The sequence below is a fragment of the Pogoniulus pusillus genome, chromosome 22 (genome assembly GCF_015220805.1).
Source record: "Pogoniulus pusillus isolate bPogPus1 chromosome 22, bPogPus1.pri, whole genome shotgun sequence".
Classification (NCBI taxonomy): Eukaryota; Metazoa; Chordata; class Aves; order Piciformes; family Lybiidae; genus Pogoniulus; species Pogoniulus pusillus.
The window spans coordinates 14,231,197-14,247,196 of NC_087285.1; positions in this window are offsets into that span (position 1 = coordinate 14,231,197).

A 16,000-nucleotide genomic window follows, 5' to 3' on the forward strand; every position below is an offset into this window, starting at 1 on the left:
CATGGTCCCAAAGCTTTCAACAATACTCCATTATGTTTCATGACTCATAAATGGGCTGGTGCCCATGGAAAGCCATGTGTCTCAGTGCAGGCAGTACAGCTTCCCGCAGTATGTTTGTACTGATTTCATAGCCTCCAGACCTAGCATGGTTTATTATTTTCCTGACTTGCTCACTGTTCTCATTGTTGCTAAGACCATATTGCATCAGTAGCAGGAAAAAAATTAAAGGCCCTGATGCATTTCAATGTGAAATTAAAAACATGATATGCAGAGCTTCAAATGAGTGCAAAAGAGAACACAAACAGAAGACTGAACTAAAGTTCAGATCTAACAGCTCTTTGAGATAAGCAGCTCATACAAACTGTGGAGACAGCTGATAGATAAGACAATATTATCTGGAGTGATTTAGCTGTGGTGATTATTGCTGGCTTACCTGTGGGCTTAGGGCTCTGCTGATGAATGCTGCACACCCACTCCGTGTTAAAGCAGAATAAACTGAAGGAGCAGGAGGACAGGAGATATAATCTTGAGTCTGCTCCTGCAACTCTTACTCAGCAAAGCTGAATCAATGAAGCCAACTGTTACTTGCAGCTGATGTCATCTACCTGGACTTCTGTAAAGCAATTGACACTGTCCCACATGACATCTGGGTCACCAAACTGGACAAGTGTGGACTTGAGGGGTGGATCACTGTCTGGGTAAGGAATTGGCTGGATGGTCACTTTCAGAGACTTGTGGTCAATGGCTCAGTGTCTAAACAGGGACCAGTGACAAGTGAGGTCGGTACTGGGACCAGTGCTCTTTGACATCTTTGTCACTTTGGCAAGTTTGGGGATGACACCAAGCTGTGTGGTCCGGCTGACACACTGGAGGGAAAGAATGCCATCCAGAGGGAATTTGACAGGCTTCAGAAGTGGATCCAAGCCAACTTTACGAAGTTCAATAAAGCCAAGGGCAGGATCAGGGCAATCCCAAGCACAAATGTAGGCTGACTGAGAAGTGGCTTGATAGTGGTCTTGAGGAGAGAGGGACTTGGGGATGTCAGCTGGTGAAAACGCAACATGAGACACCAATGTGAGCTTACAGCCCAGAAATCCAACTGTATCCTGGGCTGCATTAAGAGAAAGGTGACTAACAGCGTAAGAGAGGTGATTCTGCCCCTCTAATCTGCTCTCGTGAGAACCTACCTGGTGTACTATGTCCAGTTCTGGTGACCCCAGCTCAAGAGGCACATCAAGCTGCTGGAGTGGGTCCACAGTAGGTCAGCAAAGATAATCAGATGTCTGGAGCTCCTCCCCTTTGGAGGCTGAGAGAGTCGGGGTTGTTCAGCCTGGAGAAGAGAAGACTCCAAGGAGACCTTAGAGCAGCCTTCTGCTACCTGCAGGGGGTCTACAAGAAGTTGGGAAGAGACTTTTTAGAAGGGCTTGTAGAGATAGGACAAGGGGGAATGGATTGAATCTTGAGAAGGGTAAATTTAAACTGGATATTAGGAAGAAATTCGTTGGACTGAGGGTGGTGAGACAGTGAAAGAGAGACACTGTGGATGCTGCCTCCTTGGAGGTGTTCAAGGCCAGGTTGGATAAGATGTTGAGCAATCTGGTCTAGTGGAAGGTGCTCCTGCCAATGCCAGGGGAATTGGAACTTGCTGATCTTCAAGGTCCCTTCCAACTCAAACCATTCTGCGAGTCTGTGAATTATCATTACTTGCTTGTTTGTGCCTCCTAAGTACCATGCAAACTTATATAAAGCCACAGTCCAGACTTCTACCCTTGGGTAAAGGTTGGGAGATTATAGTGTTGAGTTTGTGACCCAGTCCTGCTTTTATTAATGTCCATGTTAAAACTCCTGGTTGCCTTCTGTCCTCAGAATTTTTTTAATCCTATTGTGATTTCCTGGGGTTGGCATGATCTCAGCAGCCTTGTGATACAGGGAGGGCTGTTCCAGAGGGGCCAGTTCGGAATGGAAGCCAAAAGGGGATCAGTTTAGGAGGGTTGAATGGAGTGGTTTCGTCTGCTGTTGTAAAGCCATTTTGTAATACTCAGATAACTTATTGAAACTGCTGCCAGGTGCTGTTGCAAGCATATGACTGTGGAAATAGCTGTGAGAGTCATAAGAACAATAGAATTAGAAAAAAAATACCAACATGATTTGTATCTTTTTTCTTTCCATTTATTTTCTTTTGATTTTAGCTTGGATATCAAATAAAACAAGTTAGCAGTGCTTTATTTGCCTAGTTAGATTCACTTTCAGGTTCTTATATTCCAAACTAGGAGGCTGTTTAGGTTGCAATATTATAGATTGAAGATTGACTTTTTTTTTTTTTTTTGGTAATAATCAATTGCCTTCAAGTTTTTTTTCTCCTCTTTGTCTCAAATGGAATAATTTTTTCAGTCTTAGATATTTAAATTAAAAAAATGCTTTCAGATTTAGCCTCAAAAGATTGTACATAAAGTATTTTATAATGCACGTTCTTATTCAAGTTGTTTTTCATTACAGAGTTTCCCAATTGCTCTTTCTTCTTTTTCTTCTTCTTTTTCTGATTTAGCAAGTTATGAATGTTTAAATTTACATATTTATTTGAGAGGGCTGAATATATTTGGTCTAGTGAAAGAAAAGTATGTTCTATAAACAGATCTGTTCCTTCAGCAAAGCTTCATCTGTTTAGTCATTTTTTTTGGAGGGAGTTGCAGCAGTAACATTGGAAATGTGCTTGGTTGCTTGAAACAATTACTGGGCATTTGTACAGAAAACAGAGATGCAAGTCAGGAAGCTTTAAGAAGTAGAGCATGTGTGGATCTGTTGTGATGCCTAATGATTCATTTGGTGTGCTGTGGTTAATGATTATAATGACTATATGTGGTAATCCTGCTGCCACTCTCACCTCCCCCTTCCTCTCTGATCCCTTCCCCCCCCCCCGAGATAGACAAGCAAATAAAAATCCAGCAGCAGACAGTATGAAGCGTGGCGTTAGGCAGACTTGGCTAGCAGCAGGTATGTGTGTTTACCACCCTCAGCAAGAGGCAGAATTGATTTGGGAGTCCCACAGCTTGGCCCATGCTCATAGCTCCCATTGATTTTCCACAAGCTGCAACAAAGAAAATTCCCTGCTGTAGACCAAGCTCAATGACTTGAAACTATGAGGATGCAGTCCCTAGCTGTGATTAAAAGTGCCTTCCTATTAGTTCATGCAGCTGGAGCCAAAGGACCTGGTTTTGTTCTCTGATGCTGAGGGAAGCAGGAGCAGTAATTAATTAGCTAGATGAGCTTTTCCATTGCGCAGCCTGGTCCCATGACCCTAGACAGGTTTCATTGCAAAGCAAAGGGAAGATTTATTTATTAAAGCTTAAGGCAAAGGTACAGATAGGTAAAAACTTGGGAAACAACCTAAAATCCTTATAGTGTGCAGCAGCCTGAGGAACTGTTTACCTAATTTTCATGAAGAATGCCCTCCTTCCATCCCACCTCTGACCAACTCTAGACTAGACTACCCACCTGCCTAGACATGCTCCTTGGGGATTTTTCTCTCAATTCAAATGCAAATGCTATGCTGATAGCTTGCTCAGGAGGTTGGCAGCTAACTTACTCTAGGTGCAGTTACATGAATGTTTTCCCCAGGAGCAGAGACAATTTAGACGTTTTGCCCCCACCTTTGGCCACTTGCTCTTGGCATTACCACACAGTTCATTGCCCCCTCAGTTGTGCTGAGGCAGCTCTTTGTGGAGACATGAAATGATCCAATATTAAAAAAAAACACCAAACAAGGCAGCTGCTATGCAAAAGGAGTTTCCCTGATCCAATTTACAGCATAGCCCCATAACCTGTTGCATCGACACAAGCAGACAGGAGGTTAACCGAGGCAAAGGGCTGTGAACAGGAGACCTGGGTCAGGCAGGAAAGTGGGAATTGCTCAAAGTCTTATTTTCTCCTGGAAGAGTGGTTGTTGAATTGTATCTTCAGGTTGTGGTTGCTCAGTACCAGACCTATACATCCAGGGATGTATATGCAGTAGATCAGGGATGGGATTGCAGTTGCCTTCCTGCTGAGCACAAGATTCAGAGTCCTGCCTTTGCTGCTTTATTTCAGCTTTATGCTGGTGGCAAGAAGATGGGGAATGCTTGATCCAGCATAAAATTAGAGTGGTGCAGACAGGTGATGTTTGATCAGGCATAAAGCCTGCTGTCACAAAGTTAACATGTTGAAATGTTTTGAACACATTTGAACTTGCAAAGCTTATACCTGTGCAGCATTTTGCCCCATGCGACTGCAGCATTTTTGGTCAGCATACAAACTGAACTCAGTGTATTGTCAAACCATGGCGTGGATGTCTTGCACTTCTTCCCCCATCACAGCTTTCTATAGGAAGCTGTTGAGCTCCTGGGTGAGGTATTTCCTTCTGGCCTTCATGGTACCCACCTACCTTTAGCATCATTTTAACCTAGTATTCTTCCATGCCTCTTGCGTGATCAAAACCAGAGTGAAGAGCATGGACACTTTGCTACTCCCTACTCGACTCCTCACAGAGATTGTCCAAAACCTTTAGATGTGCCATAGCAACAGCAAGCAGACTGGCAAACACAGTGCTTGTTTGGACACAAGGTTTTGGGACTAATCTGCCCTGTTTCCTGCTGTCAGGATTTGGGATTCCAGAGGTCCCAGACGCAATGGAGAAAAGCAACATATCTCCCCAAAGGCCAAGGAAAGTGAAAGATGCAGCTGTTGTTTCCATCAGTGAGGTGAAGTTCAGAGGCAGGACGTGGATGGAAAGCATGAATGTTTGCTGTAGATAACGTGGAGCTAGTGCTGTTGACCAGTAGCTTGTGTGGAAGCAGTTTATTAATTTATCCAAAACACAGGCTGAGCAACTGCTCTTTTTAAAGTGTTCCAGAAAGTCTGGTTGCTTCTGTTGTTTGACTCTATGCTGTAGGTTCTGGCCTAGCTTCTAGCTGGCAGATGTGGACAAAAGCTGCCTCTTGGCAGGAAAGGAAGGTTTGGTGCTGATGTCCATCAGGACCAGAGCCTCTCCCACGAGGCTGCTGCTGAGGAGATGCAGAGCTGAGGGCGACCAGACAGTAGCTGTTAGAGAGCAATTACTGTCATGGATCACATTTGCTAATGTAATGAGTTAATGCCTAAATAAAATTAGTTAGAACCTAGTTAAAATATCATGCTGTCTCAGAAGTGATACAAGCTGATGCCTTTGGATAGGCATTGAAAACTGATTTCTGTCTGAAGACTATGAAAATGTGAACTGCTGGCTGAGTGCAGGGTGCTGTGTTATTGAATAAATGTCAAAACCTGTGAAAGCAGAGCCCCAGATATTGCAGCAGTCTGGGCTGCACAACTGGAGCATTATTTTCAAGCACAAGGGATGTAAGTCTGAGCACATAATGAGGAGATGTGTGCAAAAAGTTAATTAGGTGAATTTTTCTGAGTGGCACCTGGTATTTTCTCATAGTCCCAGTGCTTGAATAGGCAAGTCTGATGTGTGGGCATGAGCATTAGGCCTAGCAAAGTGTTGTTAATGATGACAATTGGATATGCAAGTCAACACACAATTGCTTCTGTTTTCCTTTTCCTCTAATTTTTGTTTTAAAACTATTAGCTAAAGGTACCTAAAGGATGCTTTGTTCCACTATAGCTCCTTTCACGTCATTCAGACAAACTTAATATGCCCTTCTGAACAGCAACCAGGTTTATATTTGTGCCAGCACGCCAAGCTTGTGCTGACTTGTACCATTGTGGCAGTATAATGAGTGCAAATGTGTTCCTGGAAAACCCTTGATGCACAGAGGCATCTCTGACTGCAGTGATGCTCCTGGCTATGAAATAGCTGAACACCTGTTCCTTGCTTGGTGCAAAAAACCCCTCCCCAAACCCAACCCAAAACAAAACAAAAAAAACCCCAAACCCAACAACCCCCACAATAACCCCCAGGAGCTCTGTTCCCTTTTTGCTTTCTGAGTAACCCCTGTCTGCAAGACCTGCTCTTGCAGCTCAGAAGATTTTTTTTTTTGTGCCATTCTCTCAAAAAATTGCTACATTCCTTTTTCAGCTCAGAAGCAAACCCTCCTGTTCTTGCATGTAAAGGGCTGTTGAAATACAACAGATAGAATTGAGGGTTAACCATCAAGAAACAATTCCTGCAAAATCCAGAAGGTGGTGGGAGGAGAAATGATATTTGGAAGGTTCTTTGGCTCGGTGACATGAGGGTTTTTATGTTCTAATGCTGACCTGTAATCCTGTGAGTCTTGCCTAATCAAGAACTGGGCTATATTTGTTACTTAAATATATTTGTTACTTGCTTTTGGTAGGCTGCTCCTGCAAAGTTTTACATCACTGCTGCCACCAATGGTACTGTGCTGGTAGCTGTATTCCTGCAGGGGGATTGGCTGTTATGTGTCTTCTATCAGGTTTCACAGTTCCTCTTTGAACAGATTTATTCCTTTTTTTGGGGCAAATGTGCTGACCTGACCAAGTAATTTGGAAACTGATTTAAAGCAGTGTGCTCCTCTTCTGTGATTTTGCTTCATTCCATTTGTCCCTGAAATACTGAGTCATTGTAAGGCAATGTTGAATGACTTTATGAAGAGTGGTCTCAGGATGAATTCAGCTGCTATTCCCAGGTACTCTTAGTTTTAATGAGGACAAAACTAGTTTAAGAGTCCACCCAAGTGCATGGATTGACGTGGTCAAATTAATTTTGATTTTGGTGTGGCAACACTTATTAGGGGAGCGTAGTCCTTTCACTGTCAGCCTAGAAGTGAAAAAAGCAATAGAGAGACACTTTTAAAAGACCTGAAGATGCCTCAAACAGTTGAAAGAATCTCATCTGCATAGTGCTCTGCTTGGTGCAGTCCGCCTGGTCTTCCTGGGCACACAATGATGGGACCAGTGGTGGCACACCTCCTGTGTCATCGTGGGAATTGGATATAGGAGGTTGATTAGAAGTGGCTTGAGGATCACCTGTGAAGGAGAATTATAGGTTGGATATGTGCCAATCAGGAAACTTCCCAGTCTGAATCCTTGCAGTATGTTATTGCCTCAGGCTTTTCTCCAACTGGAATTCCTTCTTCACTGCTATGATGATGAGGCTGCTGAAGTCTATGGAGGAACTGCCACGACCAGGTGTAAAGCCTCATCCCAACTCCTGGTGATGCTATGGGGATCTCTATGGCAGCTGGATGTGGGGAGAAATTTGGTATAAGAGAAAATAAAAATACCACTGAATAACTTAACCAACACCTTTTAAAAACACCCAACAACCAATAAACCTACAAACCAGCACATAACCAACAACTCCAAAATCCCAGCCAAACAGAAAAAACCCAGTGTGGAATCAGGCTGCCAGCTAGTATAAACTGGGCTCACTCCTAACAGCTGAGGAGCTGCTCTGTGTGCAGGCAGGTTCACAGTTGGCTTTTCATTTCTGCACTTATTTTGCCATCTGTGTGGTGATTTATTTTTTTATCAAACAGTACACCAGTTGCCTCGCCTTCAGCTTTGAAGGTTTTACTGATGCACTGGAATGGGCTTCCTTCCCCCTTGAATATTGAAGGGGACAAAGATTAAAGGCTCTCTTCATCTCTAGGTTCATTTGGCAGCTATGGGCCATCTCAGGGATCTGTAACTCCTCCAGGGCTCAGAACAAACAGTTCTTGACTGTTTTCAAAATCTATCTGTACCAGGCACTTCATCATTTTGACTTTATGATATGTGTCCACAGGAATATATAGAAGTAGCTAATAGCTTCAAGCTGTACTAGGTTGACCTACCCTAGTAGGTACTGGCAAAATCTGAGCCTATTACTTCATTGGCCTTTTTTTTTGGTGAGATCTGGGAGTGAAAAACTGTTTTTTCCTTTCTTGGGTACTGGTGTGAATTTCAATACAGGACAGACTGAATATTGGCAGGTTATGTGAGATGAATTTAATGCATTTCAGTTCAATTTCTAGGGAGCAGAAGAATCACATGAATTAGCTGCCTTTACTTATTTTAAGCTATGTGGAGTAGTATATAGAATTTTCTTTCTCTAATTCTATCTATGCCAGAAACAGTTGATCAGAATATTAAGCAGTAACCAAAAAAAAAAAAAAAGAAAAAAAGTTAAAAAAAGGAACAGCTGTTTCTAGTGATTAGTAATGGGGTGGAAAGAAGGCAACAGTTCAGGGTGTTTTTCCAGCCCAGGAAAGGTGCACTGCTTTGTTTTTTGCAGCTCTCTCCATGGTCGGCAGAACATGTCTCCCAATGTGGCTGACAGTGAGACAAGGCTGGGCTTCCCTCTAGACACCTCCTACCCAGAAAAGGCCTTTGCTGTGAGTGTTTGATGACACCGGAGAGGGGCAGTGACCCAGGTGACTCCCCTCCATGCCCTGGTTCATGGTAGTAACTCAAGGGGAGCATAGATTATAGGGTCTCTGGTTTTTTTTTTTTTTTTTTTTAATTGGGGAAGGCCTTTTACTGCTTGGACCTCAAAGCTAAGGGCTACTTTGCTCTGAACTGACACCTTCAATCCAGACCTCCCCAGACTGGCAGTCAGAATCCCTGTACAAGTGCTGCACATAGACTGTAACTCTGCCTGAAACTAGATTGATGTACCTACTTCTGAAGGAGATTTTTGAGAGCAGCACTTGAGCACAAGCAGTCAATATTTGTACATTGCAGCATTAAGCTGTTCTCAGTAGAAGAATAATTATCTGATAGTTAGTACACCACACCTTCAAGTGGGAAGTCAAATGCTTTTTGCCTGCTGTTACCTTAGTTACTCTGTCTGTATATTGGGTATAAAATGAGAGCCCCCTACAACAGACCTGTGGAGCTGTTGCAAGTGTTAATAAGTGTTTGCAAAGCTCTTCAGAGTTCTCTGATTAAAGTAATTAGGAACATGTGAAGTGTTAAAATCTTTTTGCAGACTTGGCTGCTGTGAAAAGGACTGGAATAGAAGATGCTGAATCTCAGTGTTGAGAAACTATTGAAAGCAGAATCTGAAAGAGAATGGTTATGTGTTAAGCTGTAACCAGGAGAGATTTTGTGTATTTAAAGAAAGGCAGATCCTGTGATATTGACACAATATGCCAGGCTTTTCTCCATTCTGCCAAGTCAAACCACCCTATTTCCTGGTAGGGATTCTGAGAAACACACTCTTACCTTCTGTTTAAGATGTGCTTTCTTATCTGTTACAGACCATCAGAAGTACAGACATGGATATCTCCCAATGGAAGCTCTTCAAGAGGCATTCAAGGGGAAGAGGAGTTCACAAACAGTTCATGTAATTTCATAGTTAAACTCAGAACACTCTTTGTCTTTATTTCTTCTTCTTCTTCTTCTTCTTCTTCTTCTTCTTCTTCTTCTTCTTCTTCTTCTTCTTCTTCTTCTTCTTCTTCTTCTTCTTCTTCTTCTTCTTCTTCTTCTTTGTCTTCTTTATTTAAATGCAATTTTTTAATGTGAGTTTGGAGTGGGGTTTGGGGAGTTTTAGTGGGTTGGGGTTTTTGTTTGTTTGTTTTGTTTGTTTGGTGTATTTTTTGTTTGTTTGTTTTTTGTTACAAGCTGGGCAGTGACTTTCCATCTCCCTTTGGATGTGTAGAGCCCAGAGCCCCATTCTTGGCTTTTCGGTGGTGCTATGTTAAAAATGTTTCATAGTAATCAAGTTTCCAGTATTAATGGTAAGACAAGGGAACTTGGTTTCTAGGCTATTACTGACTTGCATCCTCCTCTGCAATAGGCAGTGGTAATGGAGACCCTGTGCCAAGTTGTAGCCTCAGTTACACCCAGACAGCCTTTGGACTGTAAGGGACAGTAGGGTGGGTGATTTAGCTCTAATATCATCAAACTGGAAAAAACAATCAAGCCAGACAGTTGTTTTTTATGAGAGACTAGATTTGATAAATCCTTAATGATGTGTTTAGAAAAGTCCAAAGCAAGTCACAGACTTAGGAGGGCTGGGTGTAGGCAGAGATGTTAACAGAGCAAAGTGGCTGTCTGAGTTGGCCACGTAGACTTATGCAATGGTATCTAAGAGTGGAGCTACCTACGTAAGTGAAAAGCAGAGACTATTTCTGTCACCCATGACTTGGCGCAGAAATCAAAGCAAGGAAGCTCACTTACCATTACATGCAAGAAATCCCAAAGTCTGGCACATTCCAAGAAGTTCAAATACATTCTGTCCTGACTGCTGGGAATTGAAGCAAACATCTTGGGTGGTTTGCATGTCATGCCAGGCAGCCTACCAACTGAAAACAGGACTACTCCCTGTCACATGGAGAGGCAAATTATCAAAGGAAAAAAGAATCTGGAATCAAGGTATTTTGGAAGGTCTGTTTGGCCAAAATGATGGTGATATGAATGCTGCTGCCAACGTGGAAGGGGCCACTGGAAGGCAAATCCCAAACATGTGATGAGGGGTACGTGGCCAAATATAGAGGAGCTTTGGGCAACTCCTGATGGCAAAAATACCACTTGGAAGAAGGTAGTGTTACCTCTACGCGTATGTTGTGATATAGGATGTCCTTTCAATTCACAATAGTGTTAAAGAAACACTCTAAGAGCATTCTAGGACTTTCCACAAGGACCTCTGCCCCATGAACCTCACCTTGCTGTAGCAGTCTCCGTGTTACTGTTAATTGTCTTTCAATGGTTCATTTCTAAAACAGGTATTTTTACATTGACTGCTGTTTTGGGTTAAGAGCAATTAGTGATGTCTCTGCCTAAGTATGATGCAGATCAGGTACATGACATGTAAAAAAGCCCACTGAGAGCTGCCTAAGTTTTGCTTGCAAATTTCCTTCCATTGATTTACAAAATTGTGCTTTTATTCTCCTTTGCTTAAACTATTGCAAGCATTCTTAAATATATGCAGAGTAGCTTCTAAGTGTCACTTCTATTCAGCTCCTTGCCGAAAGCAGCTCATCCAGAAGGCTGAGCAGAAAGACTGTGGCACAAGAAGACTAAACTGAGATTCCAGATTGATTTATTTAAAATATTAATTAATTAATTAATTAGACACACATTTATTTAAAGAAAAAGTGGGTAGGATATATAAGCATAAATCATTATATACCAAATATCCTTAAATGCAAACATAATATCTATAAAGATACACCATGAGGAAGGGTGAGAAAGTACAAATTCAAGATTTACTAAGCTGTGGAATTATCTTCTGAGGAAAGTAGGGAACTCCCCCATGATATTAATATTAAGTGGGGGAAAAAAAAAGACAGACATCTGTGCCATACCAAAGTGGAATACCCATGCAGTGACAGATAGGCAAGGCAGAGATTCCTAAGATATCCATGGGTGGTTTTAATCATGAACAACTTTAGCCAGTAAAGCAACTTTTAAGCTTGCATGAAGGGTGAAGTTTTGAAGTGCAGAGTCTGTGGGGGTGTGATTCACCTGACCACGTACAGAGATCTCCATCTGTGCTCACTGTCTAGACTGCCGTTACAGTCAGCAGAGAGAAAGCAGGCATTTCTAGGGCATGGTTTGCCTTCTCCTAAAATAGTCATCTGGGATATGTCAGGCAACTGCTTGGAGACAAGAGTCCAAAGATGACTTAGCAGTATGGAAATTTGGGAGGCAGAAAACTGTGTTCTAAGAAACTAATTTTTAATTTTTTTTTAGTAACTGTGCTGAGAGCTGTGAAACACAAAGCCTCAGAATTTAAAGATGACCTGAACTGAAATGCTTGGATGAGGCTTTCCTCAGAAGGTAGCTGTTCCCCGTGGGTCTGAGCTGCTTCCTGCCCGTTGGCTGTGATGGCAGCCATGGCGCAGCTGGCCCATCTCTCAGGCCGTTTTGGAAACCCTCCTCCTGCGGGACAGCTTGCTCTTCAGTGAGCCCATCTTTGATCATTCCTTCCCATGGAAAGTGTTAGCCCAGCAATTATGGATGAGTCTGTCAGAATCAGCCAGAGGAGGGCACTTTTGAGCTATGGGAGACCTCCTGGACAGTGGGGCTGAAGGTGCTGCTCGTCCCATTAGTTTTATTTGCTGGACTCTTGCTTAAAATCCTCCAGCGGTAGGCTTGGTTCAGTGTTCCCCAGCACAGGTGGTGATGGCCTTCTGTTCCTTTCAGCCCTTTCATTTTGTTGGCTTGCCAGTTGTGGTTATGTCTGTTAGGAGGTGACAAGAACCAGTGCTTTGTCGATGAAGGGTGATGGACATGTGCAGCAGTCTGGGTGTGGCTGAAGGTGTTGGTGCCTCACTTCGAGGCTTTGGGTGTTAGGAGCTTGTCTGGCTGGAGATGACTGGGCCAGCTAATGTCCTGGGATTCTTCTATGCTAGTGAGCTACACAGGATGCAAGCTTGAGGGCTGCCACACCATTGATTTTTCAGTGTTAGCGCCCTGGTGGCAAGCTTATGGGCTGGACCTGTCATCGCTCACTAGATGATGTCCAGGCAAGTCTGGAGATAGCATGGCCAGAGACTGTTTTTGATAGGTGATACTGCCAAGATGCACTCTTTTGGTAAGGAAGATCATTTACCTCTGTGGGCTTGGATGGTGCTGTGTCATTCAGCCACTGAGCCAGTAAGCAGATCTTGGCCTTTACAGACTTGCAGTGTGAGGGGTGCCTTGACAGCCTTTAACTTGTGTTGGTTGGGAAGCATGGACCCTGTCACGCCAAATGCTTGGCTTCGTTTGGGACACTCTTCTCTTGAAAAGGTCAGGCCACTAGAATGCATAGCAGCAAGTTGGAGATCTGCTTAGCAGCAGTTCCTGCAGAGAAGTGTTTTCAGAGAAAGTATTTAAAACATTAGCAGTGGGGGGCAGGGTGGAAATTGCAGGGAAAGTAAAATCCGTACGTATTGTACATATGTTTGCTTTAAAGAGTGGGTGCCCCCTGCTGAGTTTCTTGGCGCTGAAAGCCAGGCCAGTGAGGACATCACCAGATGGGTTCATTACCAAGGCATTTTCATTATCACCCCTTGGGGCCAGCCCCTCGTCGTCCTCCTGGTTGGAGCATGGGAAGGAACACTCTGTTCTGAATCTGCCGAGGTATGAGAACACAGGGGGAAGTGCTTGTTTCTGGGACAAAAAAAGCCATGGTGACCGATCACACCACACAAATTCACGTGAGAAGCTGAAGGCCAGTTTGCTGGTCCTACAGCCCCCCTCTCTCAGCCTATATGTGTAAGTACACTCAAGTTCAAATGCGCTATTAAGATCCAGTAAGTGCCAGTGGAAATCTAGTTCATCTCAGATGAGGCTCCCCTGGCATGACCCTATCAGTACATTAATTCCAGTGGAGCTTACTGGAACTTGTACAAAACCAACATCAGCAGACAGAACATAAGCAAACTGAGTAAATCTTGGTTAATCCAACCTGAAGGAATTCCCTTCTGAAAGTGGACTAGTGCCTTGAATTTGTTCCGACATATCTTGTGATGCTAGTTCTCCGAAAGCAGCAAAACGACAATTTGCAACACTTGGACTCCTTTAAAAGCTACATTTGCAGAAACAAAGACATCAAATTAGCCTGACAGTGCTTTAATTCTTTCTCAGAGAATTGCTATGCACTATGTGGGCTGCTGCCTTTCCCAAAAGTTGTCAGCTGCAAACAAAGACATTAGTATCAGGCTGTGCCTCCCTTGGTCTGGTTGCAAAGATCACTTTGGTACAAAGGATTGGTTTCTTCAGCTAGTGTTGGTCTCAGATTTTTATTCAAAGTGTGAATGTGTGACCCCAGATTTGCTGAGTAATTGCTCTGTGATTGGAGTGGATGGATGTCTGTAGGTGAGTTGAAGATCTGTTAGTGATTTTGAGTTAGGATTCAGTGGAGCAGGTAACCCTTTTCTGCCTCAAGCAGCCTCATGCACTGTGGAGAACTTATGTACTTAGACTTGGAAGTGTGCAGGCTGGAATTTCTATTACCTCTTTCCCAATTATCATTGTTTACACAGGAAGCCACCTGTCTTCTTGGTACCTTGCCATGGTGAAAAGAAGTTTCTTTCTGCATTCGCAAGAGAAGAGACAGATTAAAAAACCAAAACCAAAGCAATGAACAAAGGAAAGCATTTTAACATTTATGAAGAATTGCAACAGACCTGGAAGGGTCAGAATGGACTGAATGTTCCTAAACCTTTATGGTAATTCGCTCCAGTAATTTCCATCATAATTAAGAAGCTGATACCAAAGCCATTATTGCTATGAGTCAGGCTTGCAAGATCAGCTTCTACAACACATGTAGCTGCAGGCTGCCCATATTCAGCATTTAAATGTTGTTAATTTAGAAATGGTTACTAGAAATATGTCTATTAAATGCAAGGTTTAGAGCAATACAGATACACAAAGCTGATAATAAACCCCAGCTGTGGGGAAATGAGGAAGTTTTATGCACACCTTAGGTCTCTCCATTCACCTTTGCCCCCAGGAATAGATCAGAGTAATCTTGAGGGATTTTTTTTAGGATACTGTGTCTTGTCTGTTTCCCTTCTGCTGGATTTGCCTTTCTTGGGGTGGGGGTGTTGAGACGTAAATCAGTGTTCATCTTGGTGAAGGCAGATGTAGCAAAAGTCACCTCTTTGCCACGCTTATGATGTGTCCAAACTAGTGTTGCTATCTGCTGCCCATCTTGACTTCCACGAGGGCTGCTGGATATTGGGTGCTTCTGGAAAGCAAGCTGTGTTACTGAGGTGCCAAAAGCATGACACAGATTTCATGTGTTTTCCCTTTAAGTATTATGGAGCTGTTATTAGACACATGGTTGATATGAACAGATTTCAGCCCTGGGACTGTTCGTAAGTTGTCCCCTTGAAAATTTGCTAGTCATTGTTTCTGCTCTAAGATAAGATGAAAGACCTTCAGGAAATACTGAAAACAGATAAAGTTACTGGTAAGAATAATGATAACTACCCTGTGAAACACCCTTTAGAGTGAATATCCATGAACAGCAGGATAACAGGGAGCATGGGCATATCTGGAGTTTGCGTAGTGCTCGATACATGCAACATTGGATCATCCTGCAAGATACTGCTGTAAGATACTGCTTTTATTCTTCCTCCTCAGGATAGGTGTTTGCCAGATTTGTTGTTTGACATGCACCATGGGGAGCGGTGAGCCCTGCCTATGTGTGACTCTTCTTTTCCAGAGCCACCACCAGGAAAAGACTGAGCAGCAACATGCTGATACCTTCCAAAGCAACAGAATGTGTTTGACCTAACTTGCTAGCGTGTAAGGCTCTGGCTTTCTGCGAAGCAAGTTTTTCATTCTCTTTGAAAATAATTCACATTTTCAGTTCCTATGGAAAGGAGACAGAAAATGACTCAAGAAAAGGTTGGTCTTCAGCTCCTGCTAATTCAGATCTACACTCAGTTGCTTTTAGGAAGCTATGGGAAAGTGCTGCTCAGTCAGATTTCTGGTCTAGAAGTGTCTAGTGGTGTGAAATGTCTGGGACAGATGTTCTTGTGGCTACCTGTCCCCGTTTGGGTTTAGCCAATTACAGGCATCCTGGCCTGGATCAGGAACAGTGTGGCCAGTAGGACAAGGGAGGTTATTCTTCCCCTGTACTCAGCACTGGTCAGGCCACACCCTGAGTGCTGTGTCCAGTTCTGGACCCCTCAATTCAAGAGAGATGTTGAGGTGCTGGAATGTGTCCAGAGAAGGGCAACAAAGCTGGTGAGGGGCCTGGAACCCTATGAGGAGAGGCTGAGGGAGCTGGGGGTGTTTAGCCTGGAGAAGAGGAGGCTCAGGGGTGACCTCATTGCTGTCTACAACTACCTGAAGGGAGGTTGTAGCCAGGTGGGGGTTGGCCTCTTCTGCCAGGCAACCAGCAACAGAACAAGGGGACACAGTTTCAAGTTGTGCTGTGGGAAGTCTAGGCTGGATGTTAGGAAGAAGTTCTTCCCAGAGAGAGTGATTGGCATTGGAATGGGCTGCCCAGGGAGGTGGTGGAGGCACTGTCCCTGGGGGTGTTCAAGCAAAGCCTGGCTGAGGCACTTAGTGCCATGGTCTGGTTGACTGGCTAGGGCTGGGTGCTAGGTTGGACTGGCTGATCTTGGAGGTCTCT